The 14446-nt window shown below is 47.4% G+C and overlaps 1 long non-coding RNA gene across 1 annotated transcript; it reads right to left on the bottom strand.

Annotated features, from left to right (window-relative positions):
• Positions 1-12997: 12997 nt before the first annotated feature.
• On the bottom strand, positions 12998-13729 carry LOC123257858. Its single transcript, XR_006507922.1, has 4 exons — positions 13668-13729; positions 13435-13609; positions 13125-13292; positions 12998-13051 (listed from the first exon to the last, which is right to left on the bottom strand). It is a non-coding gene; the product is annotated as an uncharacterized LOC123257858 (long non-coding RNA).
• Between the last annotated feature and the right edge of the window lie 717 nt (positions 13730-14446).

The raw sequence follows: 14446 nt of genomic DNA, 5'->3' as shown, positions 1-14446 counted from the left end.
TGAGGGTCACGCAACACATCCTGAGAGCATTTGAAGAAAAGGAACACTGCTCGGCCATCTTTTTGGACTTCTCGCAGGCTTTCGATAGGGTTTGGCATGAGGGACTTTTACAAAAACTTTCCAAGATTGTCCCTAAACAACTACACAAAGTCCTCACCAGCTACCTCCAAAATAGGACTTTCAGGGTGAAAGGAACTGGTGGAATCAGATCCAGTCTTGGTTCCATCAGTGCTGGAGTGCCCCAAGGGAGCATCCTCGGCCCAATCCTATACTTGATCTACACTTCTGACATGCCACTCCCAGATGCAGTTCCCATTATCTCCAGGAACTGTACTCTTACCCCGACCAAGCTCCTTCTAGAAACATTTGCAGACGATACAGCGGTACTTATGTCACACAAACAGCCAAAGGAACACGCAAAGCATCTGCAAGCATACCTCAACGTCATCTCCGAATGGGCAAACAAATGGCGCATGACCTTCAATGTTAAAAAATGCGCCCACGTCTCCTTCTTTTCTGGACAAAATATGACCCAAACCAACCAGACGAAACTCCTCCTCAATGGACAGATCATACCTCAGGCTAACAAATACAAATACCTTGGGGTCACATTGGATAGGAAAATAAATATGAGCCTAATAAGACTAATAAGGTCCTAGCCAGCACCTTCAACATTAAAACACTTGAGGAGATTTATGGAGCACAAAGTGCTAGACTCGCTAACGCCCTATTAATGCATATAAATCCGGCAGCGCAACACCTTGGCCTTAACCCAGTTACCCCCGTCAGCACAAAAAAACAAAGACCCAGACTATCCAAACAAGTCCTGGATCATTACAATGACAATGACAACGGACAAAACAAGCGAGTCCCACCGAAATCCTGCACTATCCCGACTCTCCTTAGGCTTGAGATAAAGAAGGAGAACGAAGGCTCCAACAGTGATGTATCCAGGACCAAATACGTACACCCAAACCTTTCCAGCAAAGGGATTGACCGCCTAGGTGAGAGGGCTATAAACTGGACTAGGAGATCTTTCATACATGGGGAAATTACCCGCGAAAGGGCTGCTAGGATGGTACGAGGCCAACCCCTATCTATCAGGCGACTTGTCCTACCAGACGAAATAATCCTAACAGGGGAAAAATACTTCCCACCACCTGTCATCTTCCTGCTAAACAGCGAAGGATCCTCCTCCGAACCCCATGACTGATCACAATTTTTCTCCCTGGGGACCTAACGCTAGCCCCTCCGGGACTGCCTCTCCAAAACACAAACCGATGCAGCTTAATCCGTGACTACTCACTGGCTCCTCCGTAGAAACTCCTCCCATATTCCAGCATCGGCGATGATTGTATGGTGTGTGTGTGTGGGTGTGTGGGTGTGTTCCAACGCTGCCTCAAATCTCCCGGCAACGATGCATTTTAATAAAGGGGGCGATCAAAATTGTCAGACACAGAAACAAGATCGCATAGCAACTGCTCCTGCTTGAGGAATATTTATTACAAATTTGTCTGACTGCCAGTCTCAGGACATCATACTTACCTGTGCCTTCTCTCCTCTGGCTACAAAATGGGATATTTCTGGAACAGGCCACCCACAGTTCGCTCGGCCATCCACTACCAAACTTGACGATGTTTCCATGTCCTAGAGCGTCGGCAACCTGAAACGAGAAAAGAAGATACAAAAATCTTACAAGGGGTTCTACATCAAAGTGCTATTGGAACTCATCTTATTATATCTCCTCCTTCAAAGCTCCTGTCCAATGATGACCTTCCTCCTGCTTCTCTTGCTCCAAATGATCCTAACCACGAGCGCCCATTCTTGCTGGACATTGTTCCTGGAAAGAAAAGAGAAAAATAAAATTAATCCTGACGCCGCTAAAACCAAACCAAACTTAGCCTACTTACCTTTTCTTTGACCCTTCACGAACGTGCAAAACCTGGAGGAATAAAGGGCAAATTGAAATAAGACCCTGGATCATGGGAAAACACATATATATATTTACCTGGAAATTGCCATCCCACGCTGCCGACACCGAGGAACTGAAATGATGGAAAATTGAAATTAATACGCTCCAAATATCCCTCCTGAAGGGAATTGATGCCTGAGAAGTTATTGCACTTCCAAAGGATGGCACCTGTTCCAGGATCATCTGCTTACCTGTCTGCTCAATGTCGTCCCAAATTGCTGTCTTTTAATCTTGTCTTGAAGTCCTCATTGTTTACATGTTTTCAATGTTTACATAATCATCCGTCTTCTTCTTAATACTGCATTCCATGTTTTTGATCCAAAAATTTCCTATTACGACGCTGACTGCTGACTTACCAACTATCTGTGATACTCACCTGTGATAACCCTTATCCACTTGACGACCTCCACTGGATTCACCTGCAAACGTACCTGATTAGCTTAAGGAAAAACACCGACAATTGGAAGACTAATAAGAAGAAGAAACCATAACAAAACTTACCCTCAAAGACGACACGACCCGATGCACCAGAAAGACGACGCCCTTGAACACGCCAACCGGCAAAATCCCCTGTCCCACAATGCCGTCCCTCAATGTGTTGTCTCCCTGAAATGCAAAAACTCACAAACTCTTAAATTTTCTTCCTATATTTACCCATTTCTGCGATGAGTGCTGCCAACCTGCCCGGCCTGGTGGTCGGAGTTGCCACCTGGGGCAAAGCACCAGAAACGAGAGCTGCCAACTGGTCCCGCCTGGCATATGGAGTTGCCACCTAGCGCCAAGACGACCATGGGACGAATGCGACCCGACGACCCCAGAAACAACAACAGGAGAAAGTGCTCTCTCCAGGAGCCCGCCAATTTCATGGAAAGTCTCCCGGAACAAAAGTTGCCCTCTGGGTAATACTCCGGGAGACTTTTCTCTTCCCAGCATTCTCACAACCATTTGGGCCCTGGAGCAGCGAGGACTGGTCTTAAACCAGCCCGCCAAATCTTTGAAATTTGAATTTTAATTTGTTTAAAGTGTAAAACGCCAAGTAAAAGTTATTTTTAAAATTCATACAATTCCTTTAAAAGAAAACAAATAAAAAAAAAACACATTAAAAAAAAAAACAAGTTGAAGTGACTTATTAATTAAAAGGAGACTTAAAAAGGAGATATGGAGGACACAAGGACAGAAATACAAAAGGAGATGGACAATTTCAACCTGGACAACATCGAGCCATTTACTTCGTTGGACTCCTTTGAGATGGCCATGATCTGCAGGCCTTATGGTGGTGAGTCCACTGAGAAAATTGAACTTTCTTCCCCCTATTCGGGGCGTCACCCAGGATCCTCATTGCAATCATCAGATGATTCCTGCGTGATTGTGTGTGACGCCAATTTAAGGACTCCCCCCGCTGACCCCTCTTCAAAAGCGAAGAGCCCGCCAAAAATAAATACAAATAAAATATCCCATACACACACACACATACAGCCAGATCCACTTTCCCTCTATGACCCCTCTTCCAAGGAGAAGAGCCCGCCAAAAATAAATGCAAATACACACACACAGCCAGATCCACTTTCCCTCTATGACCCCTCTTCCAAGGCGAAGAGCCCGCCAAATGCAATAGATAAGAGTAATAAGACAACAGTTCCAATAAGCACACACCCCCATACACTCACACAAACACAGCCACACACACATACTGCACCACTTTCTTCTCCCTTGCCTATGGGGACTGAAATTGGCGCGAAGCAATGCACCCAAGCACACACACTATACCCCACTTTCCTCTTCCCTGACTACGGGTCCTGAAATTGGCGCGAACATTGAAATACAAGCAAACAAGACCTTAGCTTCCGCCTTGCCCAAAAAAACAACAAGCCCTACAGCTGATCGTGAGCCACCTGTTGGTTCAAACACAGCCATAAACAAAAACAATAAACGGCTGTTGTCTTCCTCTCCAACTACGCTAACCAACGACATCAAGAGAGCCAACCGGGAGTTTGAACATGTTGCGCCCAAGTTGGACCAGCTGGCCCATCCAAACAACAACATAACAAAAAACAACAAATCGCCTATTAAAATTTTATCTGATGAGTTGTTGAGAAACTTTTTCTCACAACTTAAAGATAGCGATGCAAACCCCCCTCCCCCCAATGCCCCCAAAACCACATACAGCCAGATTTTGCAGCAGGAGCCCGAATATTCATCCCCCACCAGACCCGCCAAACTCGCCACAATGAATCAATCAAGTAAACCAGCCCCTAAAAAACCAACTCCGCTTAGAGCCAGCGAGTCCAGCTCGGCAGACATGGGCCCCGTGGTTTTTAATGTTAAAGCTACGGTCCACACCACGCCCAATCATAATCCTCAGGGTCCTGCACTGATGGATGTTTCCTCCCCCTTCCATTACAAGCCAGAAAAGACTCCTGTCTTCAAGAGTCTTTATGCCCAACGGCTCTACATGGAACGGGTGGAAGCAAGAGCTGAGGCCAATAGGGTAAAGGGAAACGGGGCCAGGGAAGGGGCCCAAATTAATGGAAACAGCAGCAATAAAAACAACAACATTAAAACTCCTACAGCGATGGCCCCTCCCATTGTCCCCCTTCGTAAGTCCCCGGTCCCGCTAATGTCCTTGTCCTTACCCTTCCGTCCGCCTACGAATGCCCTTGCATTGGCCCAATGCCACCGTTGCCAAAAACATGGGCACAAAAAGGGCTCATGTAGACGAGCCTTCGTCTGCATGAAGTGTGCAGGGCAGCACCACACCACAGCCTGCAAAAAGCCCAGACATGTACCCCCTCGATGCTGCAACTGTGGGGGTCGGCACATAAGTGCCTATAAGGGTTGTAGGGTCTTCCAGGAGGTGAAGAGAAGAGCGGCCCAGGATACCCTCCGCCCGGTTGCTCCGCCTGAGCGTCAGCGGAGTCACCGCCCACTACAGAAGGACGTGGGTCCCTCCCAGAACCGAAACGAGCCGAGCAACAACAACTACTGGACTATCCTTCAAAATGACGAAATGACTCCTACCCCCCACCATCCAATTAAACAACGGCCCAACAAGGACCCGCGCCACCACTCGACAAGGCAACTGCAAAAATTCCCCCATCACAGGTCAAGGATGGCCCAAACAAATCCGGACCGAAGGCTAAACCAGAAACGGCAACATCCAACGGAACAGCGCAGCAACTACAACCCATTTAGGCAACAGAGGCGACCAAATCCGGCAGAGGCGCATCTGGCTCGCTTTCAGGAGAGGCTCCAACTGGAGCAAGAGGGAAAGGAGCGCTCCCAACGGCTTCGAGGGCAGGGATGGCCAACTCCTCAGGAGAGTTTGATCCAAAAACGGACTGGCGCAGCTCTCAAAAACTCGCGCCAATCCAGTGTAAAATCCCAGCTGCACTGGCACAAGCTGCTGGAGAAACTGGCATTCACCCACGAGGCTGCCCAGTCCAAGCTGCTGGAAAAAGTGGCTTCTATCGAGAAAAAAATAAATAAATTGTCAACACTGTTTATTAAAATTACAAATATGTTTGACATAACAGAGGCCTCACCGGACAATGACTTTCTAGCCAACTTATCCTGCTCTATCCAGACAATCGAAATGGCTTCGATTTTAAATAACAGCCTAGACGCCAATGACTGTCCCTATGCCTAAAGCTCCCAAGAGCTTAAAGATTGTCTCCTGGAACGCTGGGGGCATCCATAACAAAATTGACGAGCTCTCAGCGTTCTTAAGGGGACGTGATGTTGACGTCCTGCTCGTCAGCGAAATTAGGACATGGACCATTGATATCCCTGGATACAAGGCTTACACTGCCCTAAATCCGGTGTCGCAGCGCAGAGGGGGTGCTGCGACAATAATTCGTAGCGACCTTGCCCATTCGGTCCTTGTACCTAGAAATGAAGAAGCGGTACAAATCTGCCCTATTGCCGTACAAAATGTCATACTTGCCTCCATCTATTGCCCACCATCTGTGAAATGGCAAAACGACGATTTTCCTCGCCTCCTCAAAGGGATAGACCAACTATGTAATCCACAATCACTGAGGTTCATCATTGCGGGGGACTGGAATGCAAAAAACCAGATGTGGGGAAACGCTCGTAGCTGCAAAAGAGGGAAATTGTTAGCGGAAGCAGTCCAAGCAAAAAACAGATATAACATACTTGCTACAGGAGAGGCCACTTGTTATTATAACAGGCTGCGCCAAGACCTCCTCCCCTCCCACGAGGATCTCACAGAATCAAAGCATTCAGGGACCATCTGGAAAAATACATTCTTTTAAATACTGAAATAAACAGTGGGGAGGATATTGAAGACTGCGTTGGCATCTTACTTAAAAACATTGAGAGCGCTGCTTTACACGCCACTCCCACCGCAAACAACGCCTCCCGATATTCGACCAAACATCCTTCTCGTCACACGACTAAGCTTGATAAACCAGCCAGCATCCTTCTTCAGCTATTGCAAGCATGTTTCTCCAAAATGAAAGAGGATCCCTCACCTGAAAATAAAGCAAAGTTTTCCAGAGTAAGAAACAAGTTTAAAAAAGCAATTAAAAGACTAAAACAAGCCCAGGTAAACCGCATGCTCCTCAATCTTGACCCTGAAGATAGATACAACATGGCCAAGATTTGAAAAATTACCAGGCACATCAAAAGTCAACCCCAATCTGACCATCCTCTCAAGATCCCAGTACAGTCCAGGTCCTCTGGACACTCGCCAGCTTCCTCCGACCACATATGGACCCGTTCCTCTAAAGAAAAGGCGGACGCCTTCGTCAAACACCTGGAGGATAGGTTCTCCCCCAAAATGACCACTCTGGAACAGGAAAGAATTGCTATAATAAATGATCTTAATGATTTCTATGCACTCTCACCTTCTCCCCCCTCGGCACCGATTTTCTTCAGGCTGGAGGAGCTCCAAACACAGATTGATGCTCTGGCGACCGCGAAGAGCCCTGGGGAAGACCAAATCCAAAACGCCCTTATCAAATTACTACCAAAGAAGGCAGTCCTCTACCTATTGCATATTTACAACTCTGTTCTAAGACTCGGCCATTTCCCCCATCAATGGAAACTAGCTGTCATCACCATGATCCATAAGACGGGGAAGCCAAATCATTGCCCGGACTCCTACAGGCCCATAAGTCTCCTCTCCGGCTTTGGAAAGCTGTTTGAGCGCCTCCTTCTCTCCAAGCTTTTCAAGTGTAAGAACTTTGCGGAAGCCATACCAGAACACCAGTTTGGCTTTCGCCCAGAACACAGTTCGGAACAGCAAGTGTTGAGGGTCACTCAACACATCCTGAGAGCATTTGAAGAAAAGGAACACTGCTCGGCCATCTTTTTGGACTTCTCGCAGGCTTTCGATAGGGTTTGGCATGAGTCCCTAAACAACCACACAAAGTCCTCACCAGCTACCTCCAAAACAGGACTTTCAAGGTGAAAGGAACTGGTGGAATCAGATCCAGGCTTGGTTCCATCAGTACAAAAAAACAAAGACCCAGACTATCCAAACAAGACCTGGATCATTACAATGACAATGGCAACAGACAAAACACGCGAGTCCCACCGAAATCCTGCACTATCCCGACTCTCCTTAGGCTTGAGATAAAGAAGGAGAACGAAGGCTCCAACAGTGATGTATCCAGGACCAAATACGTACACCCAAACCTTTCCAGCAAAGGGATTGGCCGCTTAGGTGAGAGGGCTATAAACTGGACTAGGAGATCTTTCATACATGGGGAAATTACCCGCGAAAGGGCTGCTAGGATGGTACGAGGCCAACCCCTATCTATCAGGCGACTTGTCCTACCAGACGAAATAATCCTAACAGGGGAAAAATACTTCCCACCACCTGTCATCGACCTGCTAAACAGCGAAGGATCCTCCTCCGAACCCCATGACTGATCACAATTTTTCTCCCTGGGGACCTAACGCTAGCCCCTCCGGGACTGCCTCTCCAAAACACAAACCGATGCAGCTTAACCCGTGACTACTCACCGGCTCCTCCGTAGAAACTCCTCCCATATTCCAGCATCGGCGATGATTGTATGGTGTGTGTGTGTGGGGGTGTGGGTGTGTTCCAACGCTGCCTCAAATCTCCCGGCAACGATGCATTTAAATAGAGGGGGCGATCAAAATTGTCAGACACAGAAACAAGATCGCATAGCCACTGCTCCTGCTTGAGGAATATATATTACAAATTTGTCTGACTGCCAGTCTCAGGACATCATACTCACCTGTGCCTTCTCTCCTCTGGCTACAAAATGGGATATTTCTGGAACAGGCCACCCACAGTTCGCTCGGCCATCCACTGCCAAACTTGACGATGTTTCCATGTCCTAGAGCGTCGGCAACCTGAAACGAGAAAAGAAGATACAAAAATCTTACAAGGGGTTCTACATCAAAGTGCTATTGGAACTCATCTTATTATATCTCCTCCTTCAAAGCTCCTGTCCAATGATGACCTTCCTCCTGCTTCTCTTGCTCCAAATGATCCTAACCACGAGCGCCCATTCTTGCTGGACATTGTTCCTGGAAAGAAAAGAGAAAAATAAAATTAATCCTGACGCCGCTAAAACCAAACAAAATTTAGCCTACTTACCTTTTCTTTGACCCTTCACGAACGTGCAAAACCTGGAGGAATAAAGGGCAAATTGAAATAAGACCCTGGATCGTGGGAAAACACATATATATATTTACCTGGAAATTGCCATCCCACGCTGCCGACACCGAGGAACTGAAATGATGGAAAATTGAAATTAATACGCTCCAAATATCCCCCATGAAGGGAATTGATGCCTAAGAAGCTATTGCACTTCCAAAGGATGGCACCTGCTCCAGGATCATCTGCTTACCTGTCTGCTCAATGTCGTCCCAAATTGCTGTCTTTTAATCTTGTCTTGAAGTCCTCATTGTTTACATGTTTTCAATGTTTACATAATCATCCGTCTTCTTCTTAATACTGCATTCCATGTTTTTGATCCAAAAATTTCCTATTAACGACGCTGACTGCCGACTTACCAACTATCTGTGATACTCACCTGTGATAACCCTTATCCACTTGACGACCTCCACTGGATTCGCCTGCAAACGTACCTGATTAGCTTAAGGAAAAACACCGACAATTGGAAGACTAATAAGAAGAAGAAACCATAACAAAACTTACCCTCAAAGACGACACGACCCGATGCACCAGAAAGACGACGCCCTTGAACACGCCAACCGGCAAAATCCCCTGTCCCACAATGCCGTCCCTCAATGTGTTGTCCTAAATGTCTCCCTGAAATGCAAAAACTCACAAACTCTTAAATTTTCTTCCTATATTTACACATTTCTGCGATGAGTGCTGCCAACCTGCCCGGCCTGGTGGTCGGAGTTGCCACCTGGGGCAAAGCACCAGAAACGAGAGCTGCCAACTGGTCCCGCCTGGCATATGGAGTTGCCACCTAGCGCCAAGACGACCATGGGACGAATGCGACCCGACGACCCCAGAAACAACAACAGGAGAAAGTGCTCTCTCCAGGAGCCCGCCAATTTCATGGAAAGTCTCCCGGAACAAAAGTTGCCCTCTGGGTAATACTCCGGGAGACTTTTCTCTTCCCAGCATTCTCACAACCATTTGGGCCCTGGAGCAGCGAGGACTGGTCTTAAACCAGCCCGCCAAATCTTTGAAATTTGAATTTTAATTTGTTTAAAGTGTAAAACGCCAAGTAAAAGTTATTTTTAAAATTCATACAATTCCTTTAAAAGAAAACAAATAAAAAAAAAACACATTAAAAAAAAAAACAAGTTGAAGTGACTTATTAATTAAAAGGAGACTTAAAAAGGAGATATGGAGGACACAAGGACAGAAATACAAAAGGAGATGGACAATTTCAACCTGGACAACATCGAGCCATTTACTTCGTTGGACTCCTTTGAGATGGCCATGATCTGCAGGCCTTATGGTGGTGAGTCCACTGAGAAAATTGAACTTTCTTCCCCCTATTCGGGGCGTCACCCAGGATCCTCATTGCAATCATCAGATGATTCCTGCGTGATTGTGTGTGACGCCAATTTAAGGACTCCCCCCGCTGACCCCTCTTCAAAAGCGAAGAGCCCGCCAAAAATAAATACAAATAAAATATCCCATACACACACACACATACAGCCAGATCCACTTTCCCTCTATGACCCCTCTTCCAAGGAGAAGAGCCCGCCAAAAATAAATGCAAATACACACACACAGCCAGATCCACTTTCCCTCTATGACCCCTCTTCCAAGGCGAAGAGCCCGCCAAATGCAATAGATAAGAGTAATAAGACAACAGTTCCAATAAGCACACACCCCCATACACTCACACAAACACAGCCACACACACATACTGCACCACTTTCTTCTCCCTTGCCTATGGGACTGAAATTGGCGCGAAGCAATGCACCCAAGCACACTCACAGACACACACACACTATACCCCACTTTCCTCTTCCCTGACTACGGGTCCTGAAATTGGCGCGAACATTGAAATACAAGCAACCAAGACCTTAGCTTCCGCCTTGCCCAAAAAAACAACAAGCCCTACAGCTGATCGTGAGCCACCTGTTGGTTCAAACACAGCCATAAACAAAAACAATAAACGGCTGTTGTCTTCCTCTCACTACGCTAACCAACGACATCAAGAGAGCCAACCGGGAGTTTGAACATGTTGCGCCCAAGTTGGACCAGCTGGCCCATCCAAACAACAACACAACAAAAAACAACAAATCGCCTATTAAAATTTTATCTGATGAGTTGTTGAGAAACTTTTTCTCACAACTTAAAGATAGCGATGCAAACCCCCCTCCCCCCAATGCCCCCAAAACCACATACAGCCAGATTTTGCAGCAGGAGCCCGAATATTCATCCCCCACCAGACCCGCCAAACTCGCCACAATGAATCAATCAAGTAAACCAGCCCCTAAAAAACCAACTCCGCTTAGAGCCAGCGAGTCCAGCTCGGCAGACATGGGCCCCGTGGTTTTTAATGTTAAAGCTACGGTCCACACCACGCCCAATCATAATCCTCAGGGTCCTGCACTGATGGATGTTTCGTCCCCCTTCCATTACAAGCCTGAAAAGACTCCTGTCTTCAAGAGTCTTTTTGCCCAACGGCTCTACATGGAACGTGTGTGTAAGCTAGATCCGAGGCCAATAGGGTAAAGGGAAACGGGGCCAGGGAAGGGGCCCCAATTAATGGAAACAGCAGCAATAAAAACAACAACATTAAAACTCCTACAGCGATGGCCCCTCCCATTGTCCCCCTTCGTAAGCCCCCGGTCCCGCTAATGTCCTTGTCCTTGCCCTTCCGTCCGCCTACGAATGCCCTTGCATTGGCCCAATGCCACCGTTGCCAAAAACATGGGCACAAAAAGGGCTCATGCAGACGAGCCTTCGTCTGCATGAAGTGTGCAGGGCAGCACCCCACCACAGCCTGCAAAAAGCCCAGACATGTACCCCCTCGATGCTGCAACTGTGGGGGTCGGCACATAAGTGCCTATAAGGGTTGTAGGGTCTTCCAGGAGGTGAAGAGAAGAGCGGCCCAGGATACCCTCCGCCCGGTTGCTCCGCCTGAGCGTCAGCGGAGTCACCGCCCACTAAAGAAGGACGTGGGTCCCTCCCAGAACCGAAACGAGCCGAGCAACAACAACTACTGGACTATCCTTCAAAATGACGAAATGACTCCTACCCCCCACCATCCAATTAAACAACGGCCCAACAAGGACCCGCGCCACCACTCGACAAGGCAACTGCAAAAATCCCCCCATCACAGGTCAAGGATGGCCCAAACAAATCCGGACCGAAGGCTAAACCAGCAACGGCAACATCCAACGGAACAGCGCAGCAACTACAACCCATTTAGGCAACAAAGGCGACCAAATCCGGCAGAGGCGCATCTGGCTCGCTTTCAGGAGAGGCTCCAACTGGAGCAAGAGGGAAAGGAGCGCTCCCAACGGCTTCGAGGGCAGGGATGGCCAACTCCTCAGGAGAGTTTGATCCAAAAACGGACTGGCGCAGCTCTCAAAAACTCGCGCCAATCCAGTGTAAAATCCCAGCTGCACTGGCACAAGCTGCTGGAGAAACTGGCATTCACCCACGAGGCTGCCCAGTCCAAGCTGCTGGAAAAAGTGGCTTCTATCGAGAAAAAAATAAATAAATTGTCAACACTGTTTATTAAAATTACAAATATGTTTGACATAACAGAGGCCTCACCGGACAATGACTTTCTAGCCAACTTATCCTGCTCCATTTAGACAATCGAAATGGCCTCGATTCTAGAAAATACCCTTGACGCCAATGACTACCTCTATGTTGAAAGCTCCTAAGACTTTAAAGATTGTCTCCTGGAACGCTGGGGGCATCCAAAACAAAATTGACGAGCTCTCAGCGTTCTTAAGGGGACGTGATGTTGACGTCCTGCTCGTCAGCGAAATTAGGACATGGACCATTGATATCCCTGGATACAAGGCTTACACTGCCCTAAATCCGGTGTCGCAGCGCAGAGGGGGTGCTGCGACAATAATTCGTAGCGACCTTGCCCATTCGGTCCTTGTACCTAGAAATGAAGAAGCGGTACAAATCTGCCCTATTGCCGTACAAAATGTCATACTTGCCTCCATCTATTGCCCACCATCTGTGAAACGACGATTTTCCTCGCCTCCTCAAAGGGATAGACCAACTATGTTCATCACAGGTTCATCATTGCGGGGGACTGGAATGCAAAAAACCAGATGTGGGGAAACGCTCGTAGCTGCAACAGAGGGAAATTGTTAGCGGAAGCAGTCCAAGCAAAAAACAGATATAACATACTTGCTACAGGAGAGGCCACTTGTTATCCCTTTAACAAAAAGGCAAATCCCTCGGCAATAGATTTTGCCGTGTATTCGGGTTTCCTCCCTACCCACATCTCCATCTCATCGGTATCCGAATTATCCTCTGACCATGTCCCACTCATCATCAATGCGGCACTGGGCAAAACTCCTTTAATCAGTCCAGATATCGAACAGGCTGCGCCAAGACCTCCTCCCCTCCCACGAGGATCTCACAGAATCAAAGCATTCAGGGACCATCTGGAAAAATACATTCTTTTAAATACTGAAATAAACAGTGGGGAGGATATTGAAGACTGCGTTGGCATCTTACTTAAAAACATTGAGAGCGCTGCTTTACACGCCACTCCCACCGCAAACAACGCCTCCCGATATTCGATCAAACGTCCTTCTCGTCACACGACTAAGCTTGATAAACCAGCCAGCATCCTTCTTCAGCTATTGCAAGCATGTTTCTCCAAAATGAAAGAGGATCCCTCACCTGAAAATAAAGCAAAGTTTTCCAGAGTAAGAAACAAGTTTAAAAAAGCAATTAAAAGACTAAAACAAGCCCAGGTAAACCGCATGCTCCTCAATCTTGACCCTGAAGATAGATACAACATGGCCAAGATTTGGAAAATTACCAGGCACATCAAATGTCGACCCCAATCTGACCATCCTCTCAAGATCCCAGTACAGTCCAAGTCCTCTGGACACTCGCCAGCTTCCTCCGACCACATATGGACCCGTTCCTCTAAAGAAAAGGCGGACGCCTTCGTCAAACACCTGGAGGATAGGTTCTCCCCCAAAATGACCACTCTGGAACAGGAAAGAATTGCTATAATAAATGATCTTAATGATTTCTATGCACACTCACCTTCTCCCCCCTCGGCCCCGATTTTCTTCAGGCTGGAGGAGCTCCAAACACAGATTGCTGCTCTGGCGACCGCGAAGAGCCCTGGGGAAGACCAAATCCAAAACGCCCTTATCAAATTACTACCAAAGGAGGCAGTCCTCTACCTATTGCATATTTACAACTCTGTTCTAAGACTCGGCCATTTCCCCCATCAATGGAAACTAGCTGTCATCACCATGATCCATAAGACGGGGAAGCCAAATCATTGCCCGGACTCCTACAGGCCCATAAGTCTCCTCTCCGGCTTTGGAAAGCTGTTTGAGCGCCTCCTTCTCTCCAAGCTTTTCAAGTGTAAGAACTTTGCGGAAGCCATACCAGAACACCAGTTTGGCTTCCGCCCAGAACACAGTTCAGAACAGCAAGTGTTGAGGGTCACGCAACACATCCTGAGAGCATTTGAAGAAAAGGAACACTGCTCGGCCATCTTTTTGGACTTCTCGCAGGCTTTCGATAGGGTTTGGCATGAGGGACTTTTACAAAAACTTTCCAAGATTGTCCCTAAACAACTACACAAAGTCCTCACCAGCTACCTCCAAAACAGGACTTTCAAGGTGAAAGGAACTGGTGGAATCAGATCCAGGCTTGGTTCCATCAGTGCTGGAGTGCCCCAAGGGAGCATCCTCGGCCCAATCCTATATTCGATCTACACCTCTGACATGCCACTCCCAGATGCAGTTCCCATTATCTCCAGGAACTGTACTCTTACCCCGACCAAGCTCCTTCTAGCCACATATGCAGAC

The sequence above is a fragment of the Drosophila ananassae genome, assembly GCF_017639315.1.
Source record: "Drosophila ananassae strain 14024-0371.13 chromosome 4 unlocalized genomic scaffold, ASM1763931v2 tig00000073, whole genome shotgun sequence".
Lineage (NCBI taxonomy): Eukaryota > Metazoa > Arthropoda > Insecta > Diptera > Drosophilidae > Drosophila > Drosophila ananassae.
This window is presented reverse-complemented; position numbering and strand designations above follow the sequence as displayed.